Source organism: Parambassis ranga, chromosome 9 (assembly GCF_900634625.1).
Source record: "Parambassis ranga chromosome 9, fParRan2.1, whole genome shotgun sequence".
Taxonomy (NCBI): Eukaryota; Metazoa; Chordata; class Actinopteri; family Ambassidae; genus Parambassis; species Parambassis ranga.
This window is the reverse complement of record NC_041030.1, coordinates 3,583,311-3,604,325: the sequence shown is the minus strand read 5'-3', so window position 1 is coordinate 3,604,325 and position 21,015 is coordinate 3,583,311. Positions and strand designations below refer to the sequence as shown.

The 21,015-nt window shown below is 43.5% G+C and overlaps 1 protein-coding gene across 2 annotated transcripts in view; it reads right to left on the bottom strand.

Annotated features, from left to right (window-relative positions):
- The window catches only part of sema4c (sema domain, immunoglobulin domain (Ig), transmembrane domain (TM) and short cytoplasmic domain, (semaphorin) 4C), a 77,259-nt gene that overhangs the window by 47,630 nt on the left and 8,614 nt on the right, over window positions 1-21,015 (bottom strand). Inside the window, exon 2 of one of the 2 annotated variants that reach the window (XM_028414577.1) lies at window positions 5,506-5,636. The gene's annotated coding sequence lies outside the window, so the exon portion shown is untranslated. Of the gene's footprint in view, window positions 1-674; window positions 801-5,505; window positions 5,637-21,015 lie in introns of those variants that run through there. The other variant, XM_028414579.1, reaches the window with a different exon arrangement.

The following is a 21,015-nucleotide window of genomic DNA, read 5'->3' as shown; positions in this document are numbered from 1 at the left end:
CAATGTGCGAGCGCTAGTCCATGATCAACACATGCTGATCAGCCTTGCTCAAGGCAATGGAATGTCACATAATACACTCAGACACTCACCTTTTCAATGCATCTACAGCTACTCGTACATTCATACACTCACATACAAAGCATGGAGGGAATGCTTGATCACTTGAAGTTGCACACACATTAATTCATTACAACATATGTTGCAACCTGCTCCTCACACACCAGCGCTCTAATCAAATCACGCCCCCCTCAAATACACACTGCTTTCCCAGCCTCCAGCCAGATACACACAAACAGAAAAGTTGACAAACTTCCTCTCTTGTATTTCAAAGCTCATTAAAAAGTATTTACTGCTGTACGATTTAGTGCCATAATCAGCTCTGAATAATAGAAATGATCATATTGACGCCTGTGGGCACCTTACGTACTGTCTCATTTCAGAACAACAACCTCTGGGGGTGTGAATACAAAATCACTACAACACATACACAAACACCCACACACACACGCCATCTCCCTCATGGTCTCTCTCTCCTGCTCTCTTTCCGACTACCAATCCCTGAAACGCACAAGGTGCATTCTGGCTTGAGGGGACCGCCTACTACGCTCCTAGGGGGGCTAATTGTCCGATAGCCCTGTATCGCTTTCCCTCCCACTCTACGTGTCCTCTCCTACCTCTCCTCGGATCCTTTCTTTCGTGAAGAAGTTCAGGAGTTCACGCTGAGCCCCGGAGCCCTGGATCCCAGTGAGGTGCCACAGGGCAGAAAGGTTACACCTAGCTGGACTCCTATAGAAGCAGCCCACACAGCTCTGTGTGGCAGAGAGAGCAGAGAGGTTTAGACTGACAGTGAGACGAACAGAATGACAGCAGATAGAGGGAAAAACAGGGGAAGACGGGGGACTCTCAGACGATTGTAGTGTAAATGTAGACGGTTGCTTTGTAGGCTCGGAGCTTTCATGACAAAGTTTTTTTTTTATTCAGGAGAAATGCTATGTATATGTATTTTAATATATGACTTTTCCTAGGAGACTTGCTGTATAGGCCCATATGCTGTCCCAATGTATAAGGATACTGAGACAGTCCATATAGGAACTCTGTCTACATCACCGCTGAGCGCAGGTACTCCCAGGGCTTTTAGCTCCTGCTTTCTTTGTTAGCATTTAGATTCCTCTGATTGTCTCTGTCATCAAGGACAGTCGGTCAGGCTTGTTCTGATTCATCTCAGGTCAAAACTTTGCTCTAATCAGTACAAATGGCAGGATTTGTATTGATTCTCTATCGATTCTCCCTCCAATTTACCTGATGGGAACAAAAAACACCACTAAAAAATCTAATCAATTTACGTAGTAGTACATATGATCCATACCAAAAAATTGTTTTACAATAATAATAATGTTTTAGCCTTATTTTAGCTGGTGAATGTGGAGAAGAATATTGTGTGTATGTAACAGTATCTGAATTAATATTTGGTTGAATTTCTGGGTAATATTACCATCTCATCCCACATGATATTATACTTTTAACTGCTTCATGGCTGCACAGATAGAGGAACAGCACCCTGTTCATGTCTCTTATACCCTTTGATTCCTTCACTTTTCATGTTTTTTTAAACTTGTCATTCCTAATCCATCCAAATCCCCTGAAGGCAAGCGGCAACTGTAAAGGAAAATCCCAAGAGACACTTTCCCCTGAGTCGACAATATACTTCCAATGAAGGTGCCCTTGAGCAAGGCACTTAACCCAGCTGGAGTCAATGTGTTCAGTGACTGGGAGAGGTCTGGAGATCATAAAAGACTTAGACGTCTGGTACTGGGCAGTTCCCAGTGGCCAAAATTAGCAGTGTGGTTCTACTGGGCAGCTCCCAGGAATGAATGTGCATTACTGTAAAAAAATGCAAAGCAGGACATTTCTGAAGGAGCATGTGCATACTCAGCAGAAGCAAAATCCTTCCCTGGGTGAATAAATGTATATCCCAAGAAAAAAAAACTGCCAACGACAGCTATCTGATCAGTTAATGAACTCAGCCGTCATCAGCTAAAATTGCACCTGGCAGACATACAGCCCAGATGGATATTTGTTGAGGAGCAGTGAAAGGTGAGAGGCGCGAGCGGCGGGCCTCGATACTCAAATTCAGGGTCTATTAGAGCCTGATTGGACCCATTAGGAGAGAAAGGGGATACGCATGCAGGCCTCCTCCTGCCCGGCTCTACATTAACCACCGCCTGCTCTCTCTACTTTGTTGAGCACATGGGATGATCGATGGCAATGAGGAGAAAGGAGAGTAGGGTAGGAGGTGGCGAGCTGAGGAGGAGAGAAAAGAGGTCCAGGTTTACGGGAAGATAAGCAGGGATCGATAGAGAGACGAGGACTGCCGCTGCATGGACGGAGGGAGAGGACAGAGGAATGTGAGATGCGGCCGGCTCGCTCTGCCACCTCATCAGGCTCGGGCAAGAGTGATACATGCAACATACAAATGCATTCAAACGCAAGACACAAATATTTAATAAATACATTAAAAAGCATCTGCATCTCCTTCCACGTTGGCCCGTTCCTGCCTCTCTGTGAACCCTGTCCTCATATTCCCTCTGTGCTGAGTGCAGAGAGCCTCCCTGTCATTAAAGCCTCTCTCCATGCCGGCCAAAAGCCTGCATAGGTCCTCTGATGTCTGCTGACAGTACATGAGGGTGTTTCAATGCTTAAAGGGTCCTGGCTAACTCTTCATCCTAGCATCTTGGATGCTAACATCATCTCTTTGGAGGATACAGAGACCTGGGTGTTCATTTAAAAGCATGTTGAGATTCCATCAGGGTAATTACCATGCTAAGCTAATGTGTATGTGTACATGCACATTCCTTTCATGTCAAACTAATATAAACCAGTGCACCTTTGTCTGTCAAGTAGCTGTGCAGATCAATGCCTGCCAGATAAGTGCAATGCCTTTTTGCAAGTTGGATGACTTTTAATGTGAAAAACTTCCAGGAAGTGTTCAGCAAGAATGAAAATCTACTAATATTAGTGTTTAAAGTGTCTGGGAGAAATGTCAAAACAGTGGTTAAAGGAAGTGTATCTGTGCTACATGTGTTTCAGTGTTCGACCGCGCGACGGTTGGGTGTTTGCATTTAAGTGCACTACACTTATCTGCGCATCCGTGACACCCGTCACGCTGCTGTGATGTACATAACCTCCTCCTCAATCATTCGTGCATTTTCCCTTCCTCTTCCTGCCTCTATCTCTTCCCATCTCCCTCTGTCACACTCCCCCCCACTCTTTCCCCACCACACCCCACTCCCACTTTTCTCCCCCTTCCACCCGCTCTGTGTCTGTAATCTGTGATGGCACCCTGTCAGAGAAAAGCTATTTAGGATCGGCGACCAATATCCTCACGGAGATAAACACACACTGTGAGAGACACAGATGGAAAGAGAGAGAGAATTATCAGAGTGAACGAGGAATAAATGCATTGTGTGAAAAAAAAACACGCACTTGCTGAAAAAATATGGACTGAAGAACAGAGGAACGTTGCCCGAGGCTGTTTTTTTCACAGCTCTGCGTTTACGTGTGTGTATGTGCGCACGTGGTCGCTGCTGTTGTCCCGGTTTACGTGTGTGTTTTTGTGTGTTTCCGTTCTGTGTATTCACTTGGTGGAAGTTGAGATACAAATGACTTTTTCTTTTTTTTTTTATTGGAGGCAATTTACTAAAGTCTGCTGGTGCTCCCGGTCGCTCCATCAAACAGACAACTGATCGTAAATGAGAGGGCTCTTCATCACACACTTCAAACAAGAGGCAGCCGCCTACTTACTGGCAGCGCGCTGATGATAACACCTGTCTATACAGGGCAGTCAAATAATCATTGATCAAACATCATTAAGCCCTGATTGTTAAAGATTACTATATAACAGTAGCTATGATTGGTAAACGCTCAGTTGTGCTTAAACATGTCGGCTTTGTAACCTTTCTCTCTTATTATAAGCCTAATTTCAGCAAAAACACAACTTTCCCTTATAACGCTGAACATTTCCCATCTGTCCAGTAAGAGAGATGATTTAGCCCACAGCTATTTTTTTTCCTTACTCAATAAATGTTTTATTATTTGGAGTAAAGGGATCAGTAATTGCACAATCTGCTGTGATTAAACACAACAAATCGCTTTTTTCTTCTAATGACTGCTCATAATAATGGAAATTTAAAGTAAGGCATCATACAAAGGAAGGATATTTACATTCAAATACTATTACTATTTAATACTTTGAAATATATTGGATAATTTTCCAAAAAAACTAGGTAGTGTAGTGTATTGTTTGTGTTAAATAGCTCTGAGATACTACACAAACTTTATTCAAATGTACTATAAGTATAGATATGTGTGTTTCTTGACTTAAAATAAATCAGTGTAGGTATATTGTCATGCAAAACTTGTAGTTGATCCACTACTACCACTACTCTCTTGGTGTAGAACAAGGTGAGTCTATCTGGCTCAGCTGCTGAGCTATGTCTTTGTGCATCTCTAAGGGGCAGATATTGCTGACCAGAAAAGTAAGGACGAGACATCCTATCGCCTGCCCTGATTACAATTCCATCCATGTCCCTCTTTAGCTATGCGGGTTCCCGTCTGGCAGCACAGGTTGACAGGTCAAAAGCCCAATGTGCAGTAAATCTGCATTGTTCTCTGTGTCTGCAGATCTTCCGTCCAGGCTGTAAAATCCTCCAACCGAACCCAAAACAACAACAAACCTACTTGATAAAAATCTACAATAAAACACACACTTGTGACTAAAAGCAACAGAGAAGACATTGAGAGGGCTTAAAGAGTCAATATTCAGTCAGTAAATAAACAAAAAGTCTTAAAGTGGAGATTACAACCTCGTGCTTGTGTTGCATTTAAATAAAGTTTTAGATTACAATGATCAAATGTATTTGCAGTAAAGCTTAACTTAAAATTCTGTGCACGCGCTGTCAGATCCACTTTACCCATGGCAGTTCTGCAACCCATACATTTCTCCCTCTCGTTTTCCACTTCAGGGGAAATATGGCCGCCTTTCACTTCCAGTCACACATACACAATCAAGAAAAAAGCATCAGATGCACACACACAACCATAACCCTCAGCATCTTTCTTAACATGATCTAAAATCCAATATCCTGCCCAAAGTCTTTTCTTTGTTTTGTTTTTTTTGCCTCCTCTTTCATAGACTCGCTTCTGAAGAATTTCTTTCTGGGAGTTCCTGAAAATGCCTGTAATTTGCACGTCCTGTTTTGACACCGCTACCCTCTCCCCCTCCTGTGTGGCTCTCCTTCTCCTCTTCATATTCACTTTCTCATTTCTTTTGATTCTCCACTCATTTTACATGCCCCCCCCCCACCATTCCTCCATATTCTTGCCTCTGTTCTATTCTCTGATTCACGCTGCCTGTCGTGCTGTTTTCTGAGGAAGGTTTCACAGGAGAGAGAAAAGATGCCGCTGCGTTTTTCTTCTCCACCCTTTGTTCTGTTTTTACTTTCTTACTTGTTTTTCTTCTCCTCCCTCGTGCGTCTGTGTGCCTTCTTCTTAAACTCCCTCTCGCTCTTCCTCGTGCTCCTGTCTTCTTCTTTGTGAATGTTGAATAGACACTCGACTCAGATGAAGGTCACATTGGGCTAAAGGAGGAGAAGAAGAGAAGGGTAATGAGTTATGGGGGTGGATGTTTGCATGCTTGTTTGTGTATGTCTGCCTCTGAATCCATGTGAGATTGCTTTAATGTTTGTCAGGGAGAGAACCTGATAGAGTCTGCAGCTACTAATAAGTCAACACAAATAATGCAAAAATATACTGTGTAAACACATTAATCCATGGGTGTTACAATAATGTCTGTGTGTGCATGTAAACCCACTCTTACAGGTCATTCATGCTGCAGGAATAAGTTAAAAAACCTGAAACTCCATTAGCATTTTAGCATCTTCTGGTACTCTCATCCTGAAATCAATTAGTTTTTTAGATGTTTTTTTGGTTAAGATGCACAAGTCTGTGTGGTTTTAATGACCTCATCAATAATTCTGTACATTTCCATTTCCATGTGTCCCAAGGTGGCGGTTAACTAGCAGTTAAATGTGGCTGTGAAGGCATCTGTGCTGTCGAGAAAGTTAGACTGGTTAGAGGCGACATCATGTGCTATACAGCATAATATACGGTTTTATTTTTTATATCTATATCTTTATTTTTGTCACATATACAAAACAAACACACACACACACCACCTCTACCACATTCTGACAGTGTCCTCCAGCAGCTGGAGATTTCACTGGGAGGAGGTTAGGGTGGATGGGTCCACCGAGCATCATATACCAACACATTTCCATTAGGTTAACTGCACGGGTATTATTGTAACCATGACAACAAAAAATGTGTCCACACTTACACAGACACACAGACAGGCATATAGATAGGCAGATATACAGACACTCCATTGTTTCCCAGGTGAATTCTACAGCAAAACTAATGTGGGGTCCTTCAATTATTCATCTTCTTGTCTCTGAGGGACCTTCCCAAAGGGATTAATAAAGTATATTCTATTCTATTCTGTAAAGGTTTTTCTTTTGTTTTTGCAGTGATGTACGCACAAAAGTTTTGTATTTGCGGAGAAATGTCTCATCCCCTGATGTACAAAGCCACACACACTTGAACCTTTTGAGGCTCTCTTTCATTGCATCCCATTCTTCACACTGCAGATCAGCTGCAAAGACCCTGCCAGTGTGTGTTCATGAGTGTGAAGTGTGCGAAGCTGAGAGTCATGTCAACATCAATGGCTCACTAATCACAACAAGAGCACCGAGGGCCAAGCGGGGACTGTCAGTAACGTATGGGCTTGCTAGTGTTACACAGAGGGAGCGTGCACAAAGGCAGCACTGAAACCTCTGACACCACTGTACTTCATTTACTGCTGTCAATAAACCAGACGCTGGAAACTCAGCTGCACTGGCTGCACGCTGCGCCGCGCTGTATCGACTGGAAAGGCTGTGACGTTCATCAAACTCTATTGATCCAAACACACAAAAATTAAACTGTGCACAGAACCTTGGCATAACTCAAAGTAAGACTTTGTAGCCCATGTGACGAGAGCTTTTGCAAGAAAAAGGGAGAAAATATGTATTGTGAAAACTTCGCACAAAAGCAGTTCTTAAGAAACAAGGTTTGTTTAAAGTAAGTAAGAGAATCGTCTTAACCATTAAAGCATAATGTAATCCATCGTTTTTATTGGGCAGTGAAGCTATGAAACCTGCTGTTGACATACAGAAGGAACACATACTGGATAAAACCTGTACAGATGTAGTAGTCATGTAAAAATCTTGACAGCAGGTCCGTTAGAATCCAGTTAGGTTAATTAAATGTGCTGGAAAGTGAATTTAGAGTTAATCAGGAACCTTGTGGCTCTGACTAACCCACCATATGAGCCCATGTGTGTGTGTGTGCATTAATTGCTTCTGGTAGAGCGTTTAACCCTTCGGCGAGTGTCTCCACCTGGGACTGAACCGGCAGCTGAAAAGCCGTAACAGCAGCAGAATAACTTTGTAGGTTGTTAGGCAGAACAAAATCTCTGAAATGAATATGTTACTGCTACTGAGGTCACTGGCTTGGTTACCTGAAGAGCTGGATGAAGTCACACACACACAGAGCTATGTGACAGCACAGCAGCATACTAGCCATCTCTGGTGAATTTTTCCTAAATAAGTAAGTCATCCAGACCTCAGCTTTCCACTGGCTTCTTCCAGGAGAACACAGCAGCCAAGGCTCCCCAAAGCACACACACACACACACACACACACACACACACACACACACACACACACAAATATGCATCCACGTCTACACACCCCACTACTCCCCAGTGTACACTCAGACATATACCAGAAAGAAGGTTGAGGAGGGGGAGTAGAGGGGTTCAGCTAAAAAGCAGGATTTCAAGAACACCTGCACACAAATAAACACACACACCTCCAGCTGCTGGCTGCCTGTGTGTGTGTGTGTTTGACAGGCAGCACAGTGAGTAGCTACGTGGAAGCCAGCCAGCCGCTTGTGAATCAGCAATGACTAACAGTTTAAACCTGCACTTTCGGAGCTAATCGCCCGCGTGCTTATTGTAAATATATATGTGGGTGGATGCGTTGTGTACCCACATGTGTGTGTGTGTACCAGCACCTGAATCTGTGTTCGCTTGCCTGCCACCACAAGCTTTCCCTATCAGGCTCAATTGTGACAGCCCGGCCCTTTAATTTCTTTGCAGCAAATTTGACATTGTCTAAGCTGACAGCCCCCTGATGAGCGGAATAAAAGTGGAGCGACGCTGTACCAGTCACTTCCTCCAATCGGCCCCGACAAGAGCACAACTCCGCGCTCCGTTTGATCGCTGCTGAAGACAACGCAATGGGATGCTAATCACATGCAAAGGCTGGGGCTTTGAGCATGTGCCAAGGGCTGCCTTGTAAGAGTGCACGCGCACGTATTGTGTGCCAGTAATGGCAGCTCTAATCAGTGGCAGGATTGGAAGAGGCATGTGGCAATAAAGCCCAACAAAATGCCTGCCAGTCCTTATTAGAGGAAAGCACTCTCCAAAAAAACCTGGCTGACACACATACAGTATCTACACACATGGACATCTGACCAAGGTCAGGACTACATCTGAACGACAAACTCCACAAATACCCTTTGAAGATTGAGCTACAAAGTTTGATTTTACATGTGTTGTCCTCTGCAATTATTCACTTGTGACCCCTGTAAAGTGCAGTCCAATGCTTCGTTGTTATTTAGTTCAAATTAGAGGTAGTTAGCCATTATCAGTGCATGACAACTCCCGCTGAGGTCCCTCATGGGAGTCGTCACTGTAGACCAAATAGAGGACTGGTTATTTATGTAGCTGAGAAATAACTGATGTGAAATACACAGACTGTATATAACTATTGAAGCATCCCATGATGTCACCCATAGTTTTTGAAGAGCCTTTTTGACTCCCTATGGGAGGCTCTGACCGGCGCCATGTTGGCAGCATCTTTACTCCACTTAACCTGGCAAAGAGGTGGAGCACATCAGGAAGCAGGATGCTCATGCTGTGAGTCCTCACCTACCTGAGGTGTAAAGACATTTTAACATGAAGGCCTATGGGGATTGACTCCCTTTTGGAGCCAGCCCCCAGGGGCCATAGGGGGGAACTGCTTCGTTTCTCAGGCTACAAACCAGTTATTGAGCTAAGTCCACTGTTTTTGCCATTTATATTTCAAGAGTGCTCTAACATTTCCCAACTTTGTAACTGCAGCCCACAGCATAGATGCTATCAAAGCCTCTGGCACCGTTGTTCGGTCAGTACAAGTGCAAAGGAGCTTCACTTCAATTCCTATTGTGTCTGTGAGAGAAAAAAAAGACAAAAACTCAGTTTTTTTTTTACAGATAAAGCAGTGAAGTGAGACCCTTCCACTATCATCCACTCATTTCCTGCGTGAAGAGCGGAGCCTGCGTCGGTGCTTTTGGCAACTGATATTGGTTTGAGGCGAGGAGCTGTGATTATTATTCTCACTGTGCCAGAACCCACAGGAGCCACAGTGGACACGAAATACTGAGCAGCACCTGGTGCGCGAGCTAAACTGAAGAAGAAACACGCAGAGAATGAAAGAACACATTTGTCAATACATCCACAGCATACAGACAAGTGCTTTATATCACCAGGCAAATACGAGTGAAAAGGGGGTGAAATCAGCCCATGAGGCCACGGGGTTCATTCACTCGAATTAGTGTAAGTGTATTTCAGATGAAAGCTCTGCAAAATGAGGGGTGAGTGCAGAGACTGAGATGACTCTGTGTGTAAGCATCTGTGTGTGTGTGTGTATTGCATGAGACATCTGTTTACATAAGTGGGAGGATGTGATGGTAAAGCACTGGCTTGGGTCCTGGCCTTTTTACAACAAGACCCAGAGCGGTGAGGAGATCCATCCCAATATTTGTCTCATAAAAGAGCAAAGCCAAACAAATCCCTCATGCTGAGCAGCCCTATGATAAAAAAAAACCCACCATGTTTCATGCAACACTTTCACTCCTGGATCTCTGTTCTTTTCACTGCATGGGTGTCAACACACAAATCAACTGTTCCAGCTTGTAAACTTTCCTATAATCAACTCACTGGGGGCCCTATGTGGCATATTGTGTAGCCATATTGTCAATGGTGGAGCATTTGTCACATTTTGTCAAATCATCTTTTGAAAAGTTGGATAATTTCACCTGTTTTTAGACTGATTATGTGCAATTGAACTCTCCAAAGATGACTAACTTTTTAGGTCTTCCTGAAGCAGACCCTTGCCTACTGTTGGGGGGGGGGGGTGTCAGGTCTTGTGTGGGCAATAAATGGCGCACAGCAGTAAACTTGATAAATATACTGTGTGATTTTATAGGCTCAATCATGGTGAAGGCTAATGTGATTTTTCTTCTTCTTCTGCTGTGGAATAACCAGAGACAGGGGTATCCTGTTTCATTAGCTTTCTTCTTACTGCTGCTGTCGGACAAAATGTAACTGTCTGAGGGTCGGAGCTGCAGCTGAAACAGCAAATAGCCGGGGAACCTTACATGGGTGGAGGATTATTGACAGATGGGGGTGGGATGGGGTGGGAGGCGGGGTTTAGGGAGGGTAGGTTAAAGAGTAATATATGTGAGCGTGGATCAATTCATGCATCTACCCCTGCGCATGTGTGCACATCACGTCTATATCCCCAGCGGGCGCTATGTGTTTGTGTTTTTTTTTAATTTGTGCACATGTGCATATTTACAACTGCCTCTGCACGTGTGTGCGTGCAGCCGCAGCATGAGCTCAGTGCATTATCTCACTTGCAGGAGGACCCTGTCCCTAATGACCCACAGTGTTCATTGTGGTGGGGCAGACAGAGGGCAAAATGAGCTCTGCCATCTCCATCCATGGTAACTGCCAGGTCCCCCCGGGGGGCCCCATTGCTTGGCTGGCTGCCCCACTCAGGCTGCAGTTCCAACCCTCTGGGATGGATTCAGAGGGGAGTTTGACAGCTAAACAAATGAGATCACCCTCTACTAGCGACAACATCTTCCTCCACCTAACCTGACCTGCATGCAGTTTATCAACCCTTCCCTTCCAATGTTAAATCGTTCTTTAAGGTGGTCAGTTCACTTGTAGAAGTTCTTAGCATCTATCAATATGTATCTAAATGAACAAGCTGACTCTTTACTGACTCAAACTCATGTTGGAGTGATGATGGGGCAGAGATACCCTTCTCTTTGAAGGAAATGACTCATCTTTTATTCTTTTGAGGACATCTGTTCTTTGTAACACACACAGCAGGCGGCTGACGTCTGCACACATGCACCAAGAGAACACAACCTGTTTAGCCGACATAATAAAGCACATAATCACATCCACGAACGCTGAGACACAAAGGAGTAATATCAAGAAGGATTATCCTTGTCACGCCCACCCACACACAGATACCCACACACACGCAGACAGATCTCACATGCACGCAGAGTCGCATTATGAATCCAAGAAAACAAGTGCAACACCCTCAGACTGCTGCTTACACATTTACAAAAGGAGAAAGCCAGGCGTAGGCATTTAAATTTATGTATGAATACATTAAAATGTAATTCTTAAAAATAATTATTTGGATGGATCAAGGAGTCACAAAGAGAGAGGGGGTAAAAAGAACCAGCTGAGGTCATCTTTATTAATAAACCTCTGACAACAAACACACTCACATCAAGGCCTTCGCCCTCCCTCCATCCACCCATCCTTACTCCCTTCCTTCCTTAGCTCCTTGAGAAATGGCAATTGTCAGACTGACACAGCAGGGGGGTGTCTGTAACCACATAAACACACACTCACTCTCACACACACATATATATATACACACACACTGCAGGATGGCCTAGAGACAGCACGTCAGTGATCTGTCAGAGGGTAACAGTGCGGAGCAAGGTGTGTGTGTGTGAGTGTGTGTTTTGGTGGGGAGAAGTGGAAGGCCAGACAGACAGGAAGTTTAGCCCTACGCTGCACACACACACACACACATACACACTAAGAAACATGCCCCGGCTCATTTGTTCCCACTGACAGGAGAGGAGAGGGATGGTTCTCTACAAGACATGCCTAAGGGAGGAGGACAGGTGTGTGTGTGTGAGAGTGTGTGTGTGTGAGGTGGAAGAAGTTGAGGAAGAAAGCTTAAAGCTGCATCTAAGCTCTGAGAATATGTGTTTATGCTTGCATCTCTGCTCATTTTGTGTGATGTTTGCTCTGCGTGAGAGACAATTAGAGCTGGAAAACATCAGAGGCGGATCCTATTCAGTCCGCTCTGTTAAAACAATAGGCTGCATCCGATGCAACAGGAAGTAGCAAAAATACGACAAAAAAAGAAACAACAATCATGATATTAGACAGGAGTTTTAAAAAATGTACATGTAGAGGAGGCAGTAAGCTAGGGATCGTTGTCCAGATATTCCTCCAACAGATCTTTCTGTAGAAAGACCAGCCCCATCCCATAATGTGAAACAGTTGTTTTGTGCACAGTGAAACAAATTGTTCTTTTTTTTTGAACTGGATTTGTGTTTCATGTCTGCAGCACACGTTTTCCAGTGAAATATTGACCTAATTTCATGTATTATGTGCAGACAAAGCATTTTTGTGACATGACAACCTACAACCTTACCCTGTTTTTTAACACCTAACCTTAATCTGTTTAGATTTTAATAGGGATATCCCGATCAGGTTTTTTTTGGCCTCGAGTCCGAGTCATTTGATTTTGAGTATCTGCCGATACCGAGTCCTGATCCGATACTTTCAAGATTCTAAGCTGTATGTGTGTGTCCAGAGCGCCACGCTAGGTGATTTCAGACACGCAGCAGCTCATCGAGGCCTTGAACCCAGGACCTCTCGCACCAAAAGCAACTGTCATACCCCTACACTACAGGACACAGAGCCACCCTGCCCAGAAGGCGTTAACTTTGAGAGCCCTAATAAATATATATCCGAGTCCTGGTCAGGAGGCAACATCCGTTTCCGATCGAGTCTGAAATCACGTAATCGGGCCAGATTTCCGATCACGTGATCGGATCGGGACATCCCTAGATTTTAATGCCTAAACCCAATGACGAGATGGAACTGATGGTCACAATTAAGCGCTTCACCAAAATAAAAAAAAACAGTGGCGTAGGGTGGACATGAATCCACCACACCTGGGTAAAGATCCACTGTGTGTTCAGAGCCCTCCCAACTCCTAACAAAGACTTTTGCAACTTTGTACCATCGAATGGTTAATTTGTGTACAAGTGCATGAAAATAAAAAGGGACGAAATAAGCTTTGTGTCGGTGTGCACTACATTATATTTTTATAGGGCATGTTGATCTGGGAAGGATTGGGCCATATGCCAGTAGGATACACAGGACCAGAGGTGCCACATCCACCATGTGACCCGTCCATTCATACCCCAAACAAACTCCTGTAAACAGAACAGGATATTTCTGTAGGTGGCACTCCTTCTCCACTGTGGCTGTCACTTCCATGCTAAACAAGATGCAGTTTGTTGTTTGTTTGTTTGTTTGTTTTTTCCTGCTGCCAAACACATGACACATTACTTCCCATGATGCTCCAGGGGATCCTTCACGGGAATGACTTACATAACACAGTGCTAGTGTTTACTAGAGGAAAGCACAAGGAAAACCAAACTAATACAAGTTATGAAGTGGGTATACTGTATGTTTAATCAATGACGTGTTGCATGCATGAAAAAGTCTCTACAGATATTTCTCCGTACATTCTGTAACAAGATAAATTAGAAGTCATGCCGTATCGTCAGGGGGACCTCAGGGAACAGAGCATGTGAGACATTTTAACCTCACTTGCTTTGTAAATGCTTAACAGCTGCTGAATTTCAGCATTCGCTCCGGTTAGGCTGCATTTAACATTTCGTTAAAAAAAAAAGCAATTTCTTTTTTCCACCTCAATGAAAGCTGTTTTATGGCGTTCCTGCTTTTTTTTTTTGGATGCAGCAAAAGCAAAGTGGAGACATGACAAAGACGGAGAGGGCACAGGCGCTGCCAGCTGTCGGTGTGGTCCGTGTTTTTTCTACGGGGATGTTCGTTAACGTTGTGCGTGAGTGCGTTCCTATAGATGTAAATCCCACCGTGTTCAGACACTGACTGCAGGCGTTTGCTAATTAGTAAACAACTGGCAGCAATAGACACCGTGACCAACGAGGATTATATCACCTTGTCATGAGATCAGAGCCATTCCGGAGCCAATCGCTTGATATGCGTCAAACCAGTCAGTCAGGACCAGAGGGAGATGAAATGCACAAACCCATGGCTCACTCACATTTGGTCCATGGACTCTCCTACTTTCAAGAACAATTAAAGAAAAAAAAGTAGTTTGATGTGTTTAGCTGCAGATTTTGCCGGGTAATCAGATTTTATGATTCAGCCTGATAAAAGTTGGATTCAGTCCCTTCTTGTCTGGCTGGAAAAATCTCATAAGCCGACTTCACTGCGTCATGTGACGACTAATAAAAAGCACACAAACTAAATTGCTTAGGGCGGGTTAGCGGCTTCTTTAAGGCGCTGCTGGGTTTTACAGGCTGCAGAGAGAGGGAGAGAGAAATAACACCACAATCACAAATCCAAGACTCAATAAAGTCATCTTAATATTATTCTAACCGAAACATAAAGATCAGCTGCTAGAAGCTGTAATTTATTCATGCAGACTTGTCATCACACACAGCTTTGTCGCCTGGGAAGCTTTTCAACTTTTCCATCAGCCGTCACAAATTGGAGACCATTTTGAATAATATCAACATAAACAAACCTGAATAAATGTGATGCTCACTGGTGGCTGACACGCGCTGTCTGCCCTCCAATCAAAAGCTCAGCAGTCAATTTGAACAATGTCTCTGTAGTCTGGTAAATGGAAGAAGAAGAAGAAGGAAAAAAAACAGCAGTGGACTGACTTGTTTAGACCAGACATAGAGCACACAAACAAATTGGTACGCTCAATAAGGACGCGTCAAATTCAAGGCACATATCTCTCATTCTCTTCTTGTCTCCCTCCTTGTATGAAATTTGGGCCGCACACTGAGGCATTCAAAGGAAAACACGGCCCACAATCCTCTGATTAAAAGTTGCTGAGGTAAATAGTTGATGCATTAAAAAAGAAAAAGCTTTAAAAACCATCTGAAAGGCTTTCACAAAAAAAATATGATTTAAAAATACTCAAAAGCTCCGTTCAATAAAGACTACAGAAGGAGTGAAAGGCCTGGCCCTTTCAGTCAAGGTTAGAGGATAGAAGCAGGCCATTTTGTTGCTGCAGTGGAAAAACAAAAGCAGTAGGGTGTCTGGGTGGCGAACGGGGGAAGAGGGGTGGGTGACGGCGGTAAAAGAAATCAAATAAAGACTGACAATAAATGAAGTGCAGAGGAGGCCTGTGGTCACCAAGCAGAAGTCAGAGAGCTTCTGGAGACAACACTCACACACTCTGCCTCTGAGTTTCTTGTTATCAGAAGCATTTGCTGCTTTCCTGTATTTCTGCATCACTCTACCGCACCTTTTCTGACTCTCTTTCATCATCTCTGACACTTCTCCGGTTCCCATTCCTTCTATATACGTTTTCTCCATTGTTTGCTTTTATTTCAGCCTCCATTGTCTTTTTCTTTTTTCTCTCTGCCACTGTTCTGCTTTCTCGTCGGTTTAGCTCCCTGACACTGCACTTCTGTCTCTGTTGAGTCACCGCTCTTTGAAGCCAAAATTCAACAGTTGGGAAACATATTATTTGCTTTCTAGCATAGAACTGATGCCAATCTTGTCTGTATAGCCTAACAACACTTAGCTTAGCATCTGGGCTGACACACTGGGGATATCATATGCTATTTAAACTAGTTACACACCTGGCCGCCCATCGGGCGTAAAAAATTGCTATAAAATGAATTATTGGTGACAATGTGAAGAATCAAAGGTAGTCACATTGGACATTAGAGCCTTACAACAGACACTGACAAAACATGTGCTCTTTGCAATCCTCATGAGGAGTGTTTGGTAAGTAAGAGAAATGTTACAAAGCTTTGTTGCAGTGTTTTGTGTGACCACAAGTGTAGATGACTTTCAGTGTAGGAATGTGTCGAATAAGCTAGCTACTACTCAGAAACTTTGTTGTTTAACATAAATTTTATTACACATGCTAGAAGCTGCAGTAACAACATCAATACTGACTGGTTCCTTTCTCTTTAAATTGGCTATCTAAGATTTGGAGGATTACACAAGGCTGTTGTTGCAGTACACAAATCCCTGAAGAAACCACAAACTGTTGCGTCTAATTTTCCATTAGCTTTGGAGAGCGTGCTTTTTGACTTTGGAACTAGATTTTATGCTGAGCTGGGGAAAACTCTGGAAGATAAGAATCACTCATGTGTGCGTGTGACTTAAAACTCTTCCCACTGTTTCAGGTCTGAATAGTGTCTACCTGTGCAGTCCCTCTATTTGAATGAATGATGTTGAATCGAACAATCCACGTTCCTTCTGCTAGAACCAATAAGTCAATATGCTCCAAGTGCTGCGACTGCACAATGCAGCAAACGCACTCCTGCCCTCACAGTGACAGAGATACAGGCTGATGTCTTCATAGTCGGTACCAACACACTGCTGCACTTTCCCTTGTGTTTTAGTAGCTGTATGTGCGAGGGCACAGGTGAGAGGACACACACATTAATTCAAGGCATCTATTGACAGTTTATTGTGTGTGTGTGTTTGAATGTGGGAGGTGTGACGCAGTATGTACGACAGCACAAGAATATGTGAGAACAGAGTGTGTATGAAAGTGTCGGAATGCATGTGTGTTGATTTTACAATGCCTCTCCACTCTCTCTCTCACACACACTCAATCTCTTTCACAAACCCACAGTGCCTTTGTGAATCACTCTTGTCAGTGTGTGTGTGTGTGTGCACCCATCTTAATCTCCCAGTTTAGATGAACCCAGCTGAGATTCTAGTAAGTGTTGTTAATAAAGTCTAGCAAGAGCTGTGTCTGACACACACACACACACACATATATATAATTAATAAGCCTGAACAGACGCAAAACACTACCGTGATAGACGCACTGGTGTAGGAAAAGACACACAAACACTCACAATCAGACACAAAGAAATGAAGATGCTCACAGATTAACGCAGACACAAAGAAACAGCCACTCAGACTGTGAGACACAAAGGCCCACACGCAGACACAAAGAAACACGCTTAAACAGGGAAACACGCGCACACACTGCGACAGACGGCGTGGGCCTGACAGCAAGCGGGGGACCCGCCACCAGCGGCGCCGTGCACAAAGCAGCACCGGCCGGCGGGACCACAAATTCCCATGTGCTACCTGTGCAGCGGCGGCAAAAGACGGCTCTAGAGGAGACGCTTTTTGTGCACCACATGATACGGGAGGCGTTCAACAACGCAGCAGAGCACACCGGCCCTCACACACACAGACATGGGTTGTTAATTATGAAACGCTCTGAACACACACATAGATCTTCCTGGAACAACCCCTCATATTATGGTGACCCACCTGCCTATAATTCCATACTACTGCACTTTTATTAGAAAACTTCCATTTCTCAGGCTGAACAGACACAAACTAAGCCTTCAGTTTATAGCACTTATAATAGGACTCACAGCCCTGGAGGTTTCTGCATCGCCTGAGGCCACCTGGTGATACTTTAACTAAAGTTATGATGCATCAATTTTGGTATTATATAGCAGCTGAATAACTTTAGTAGAGGTTAAATGAAGTAATGCAGCTGTTATTTACTGTTTAAGCAGCTATAAAAAGGTTTATTTTACAGGACTTTTTTGTTGTTTGTTTGCAAATCTCACTCCAGCTTGGTTATGGAAGACAAGGACATTTATTATTTTTTAAAATACTCCTGAGTCTCTTATCCATGGAGCCCAAGGTTGGCCTCATATAGAGCTGTTACCAACTGAAATCAACAATATTTGTTCAGTTGGAAATCTCAAAAACCAGCCAAGGTCTTCAGGGGTTAAGCAGACTGAGTATCAGTGATTCACAGTAAATACAGGTTTCTGTTCATTTGAGTTTAACAAATGTTTTTCGGCTAGCAAAGATTTTATAGAAAGCAGAAATACCTTTGTAACAGAATATGATTTATCCCTGTTGTTTATTCAGAGCGGATAAGGAAGACAAAGATAGAGCTGCACCAATTGATTGATATCAACCCTGATGTTGGCTTAATAGCTAAACTTAGTATTTGAAAATGGATCCAGGGAGTCAGTCTTTCCAGTTCTACGTGCTGCATATGGTACAGTATGGAGTGAACCAAAGAGTCAGCTGTATGGAGGCATTAAATGCTTTCTATGCCAACTAAATGGGCAGCATCGTACAATATCTGCATAGGAAATGATATGGGATCCGTATCGACTGACATGCAAAACCCAGGTATCTGTAACAGGACAAAAAAAAAAGTTGGGCTGGTGCTGCACTGCAATCAAAGATTTATACTACAGAAGGAGCTGCACTTCTAAGAAAGGTGGAGTTACACCTGTAAGGTGGGTGAGTTAAGAGATGGATGAAACTGCTGCGACCTATATATAAAGTTAAAACTATAATAAATCCACATTATCATTCATGATTCTCCAATATAAAGGCGAAGAGCAAGAGTATGATATATATAGACTAAATACTAACAGCTGATCAACTTAGCTTAGAATAAAGATGGGAAAGGATCAAAAATCTGCCATCTTTGATTTCTAAAGCTCACTAATTAACACAGTATAACGATCAATCCAAAAACAAAGCGCAAAAAAGAATCAGAATTGTCAGTTTCTACACTTTCGGATTTAGATTCAGCAACAACATCCACATCCTCCATGACAAATAACCACAAAGGCACAGACCAAAATATGCTCACACACTCAGCAATACCCAAAACCATGCCCCTCTGTACCCAGCTAAGCATCAGGGACACACTCAGAAACCGTAACCTCAAACACACACACTGGATTTAACCACACACACGCAGCAGCGCACACACACACACACACACACAGACACACACAGACACAGCAGCTAACTTCATTTCAAAATCAATTAATTAAAAAGCACAGTCCTCTCCCATAGGGAGCGAAAGACAAATTTGAGGAATTTAATCCTGGTACACAAATCAGAGCTGTTCAGCAACTAAGATATGAGAGGATAGGATGGATGGATGGAAGGATGAAGGGACAGAGGGATGGAGGATGGACAGTCAATGAATTTTAAAATGGGAAGCCCATTTAACTGTGTCCCTTCAATTTTCAGTACTGCTCTGTTTCATCTATCTATCTATCTATCTATCTATCTATCTATCTATCTATCTATCTATCTATCTATCTATCTATCTATCTATCTATCTATCTATTGTGAGTTTGCATTGCTGGTCCATCATCCTCACTGTCTCTTTCCATTAGTTTTCAGGCGTTTTAAAGAAATGTTATTGATTTTTTTTGTGATGCGTAAAATGAGGGGGTTTCTGCAAGCATGTGTGTGTTCTCAACGCCTGGTCTAACCTTAGGCAAAGAAAAAGAAAAAAGGGAAAAAAGAAAAGAAATAATCCTAATAAAGAGTTTGCCTTTCTCCCCTCCCTGGTGTTCCTAAAAAGACTTTGTCTAATAGGTATGGGGAAAAAAAACACTGTGAGATAAACTGTTCCATATGCCACGGCTGTGTGTGTGTGAGAAAGAGAGATAGAGACAACGTGTGAACGTACGAAGGTGTGCGTGCAAATGCGTACATTTGGCAAGAAATGTGTGAATGTGTTAGCTCAGGTGAGAGTTTGCATGTCTGGGTGCCATATTTGTCAGATCTGAATATACCGAGTGGAAAAGTGAAAGTAATACTAATGATGATATCACAAAAATGTCCCGACTGTAACATGTGTGGATGACAACTCTTCCTAAGAGTGTATGTCTCTGAGAGTGAGGTCTATTCCAAAGGCAGTGTGGAAGAAAAAAGGGAGACTTAAGAGTAAGTCCCAAGAAGCAAAAAGATGAGAATGATTGAAGGGGGGAGCGAGAAAGCCAGGCTGAAAATTGATGGTGTAATTGTTGACTGTTGCTCGCCTCTTATCTTGGTTTCTCAGGGCTGTTGTCTGGGTGAGCAGGCTTCCTTCTTGCTTTCCAATCTCAGCCTCTCTCTAGGAGAGTGGACCAAACCTGGCAACCTGTATATGTTTCTATATCCCGCCCCCACCCTCTTGCCACCCCTTGTATTCTCCCCAATCTCTGCCCTGTTCCTATTTCATCTCTTTTCTGTTGTATTATTGAGCCTTCATCCTGCTGAGCATCTCTCTACTCTTTTTTCTCTTTCCATCACCGAGAGAGCGGTGGACTGGAAAAGAGCAGCAGGAGACGAAAGGGGGGGAGGAGGGAAAGGTCAAAGGTGAGTCTGCAGCAGGATAAGGGTGGGTTAGAGGACAAACACAGAACTGGTCTCTCCCTTTCACCCCCCAAAAAGCTGCCAGACCCAACACCCCAACAACAGCACTATTGTAGCAGCAGCTGCTGATACAGCTGGGCTCAAAGGAGGCTGCGGTCCTGGATTCAAGGTGAAGCCAATTAGGTGCTAACCAGAGCTAAAACCAGACCATTTCTATATAGTGGCACTGTCTGAATTTAGGGGGCCCATGTGAGATCAGAATGAACGGGGTCCCATGGAACGGTAAAGTCCAGGGGACGTTTTTATCATTAAACAATAGAGTATCGTTTTTTATGGCTTTTCAAATCCAGAAAAATACTATAAATATTAGCGACATCACGCACCCGAGGCACTTTATAGCATCCACTGTTTTGATTTAAGACATCCAAGCAGCAGCAGCAGAGCCCCTAAAGAGACATATGTCAGCTGACTGGCTGCCTTACACAACTCCTGTTGCAGAAGTTCAGAACTTCTGAACTGACCAATCAGCATCCATTAGCAGAAAGGCAGGGTGTTATGGACAAATTACCTTTGCT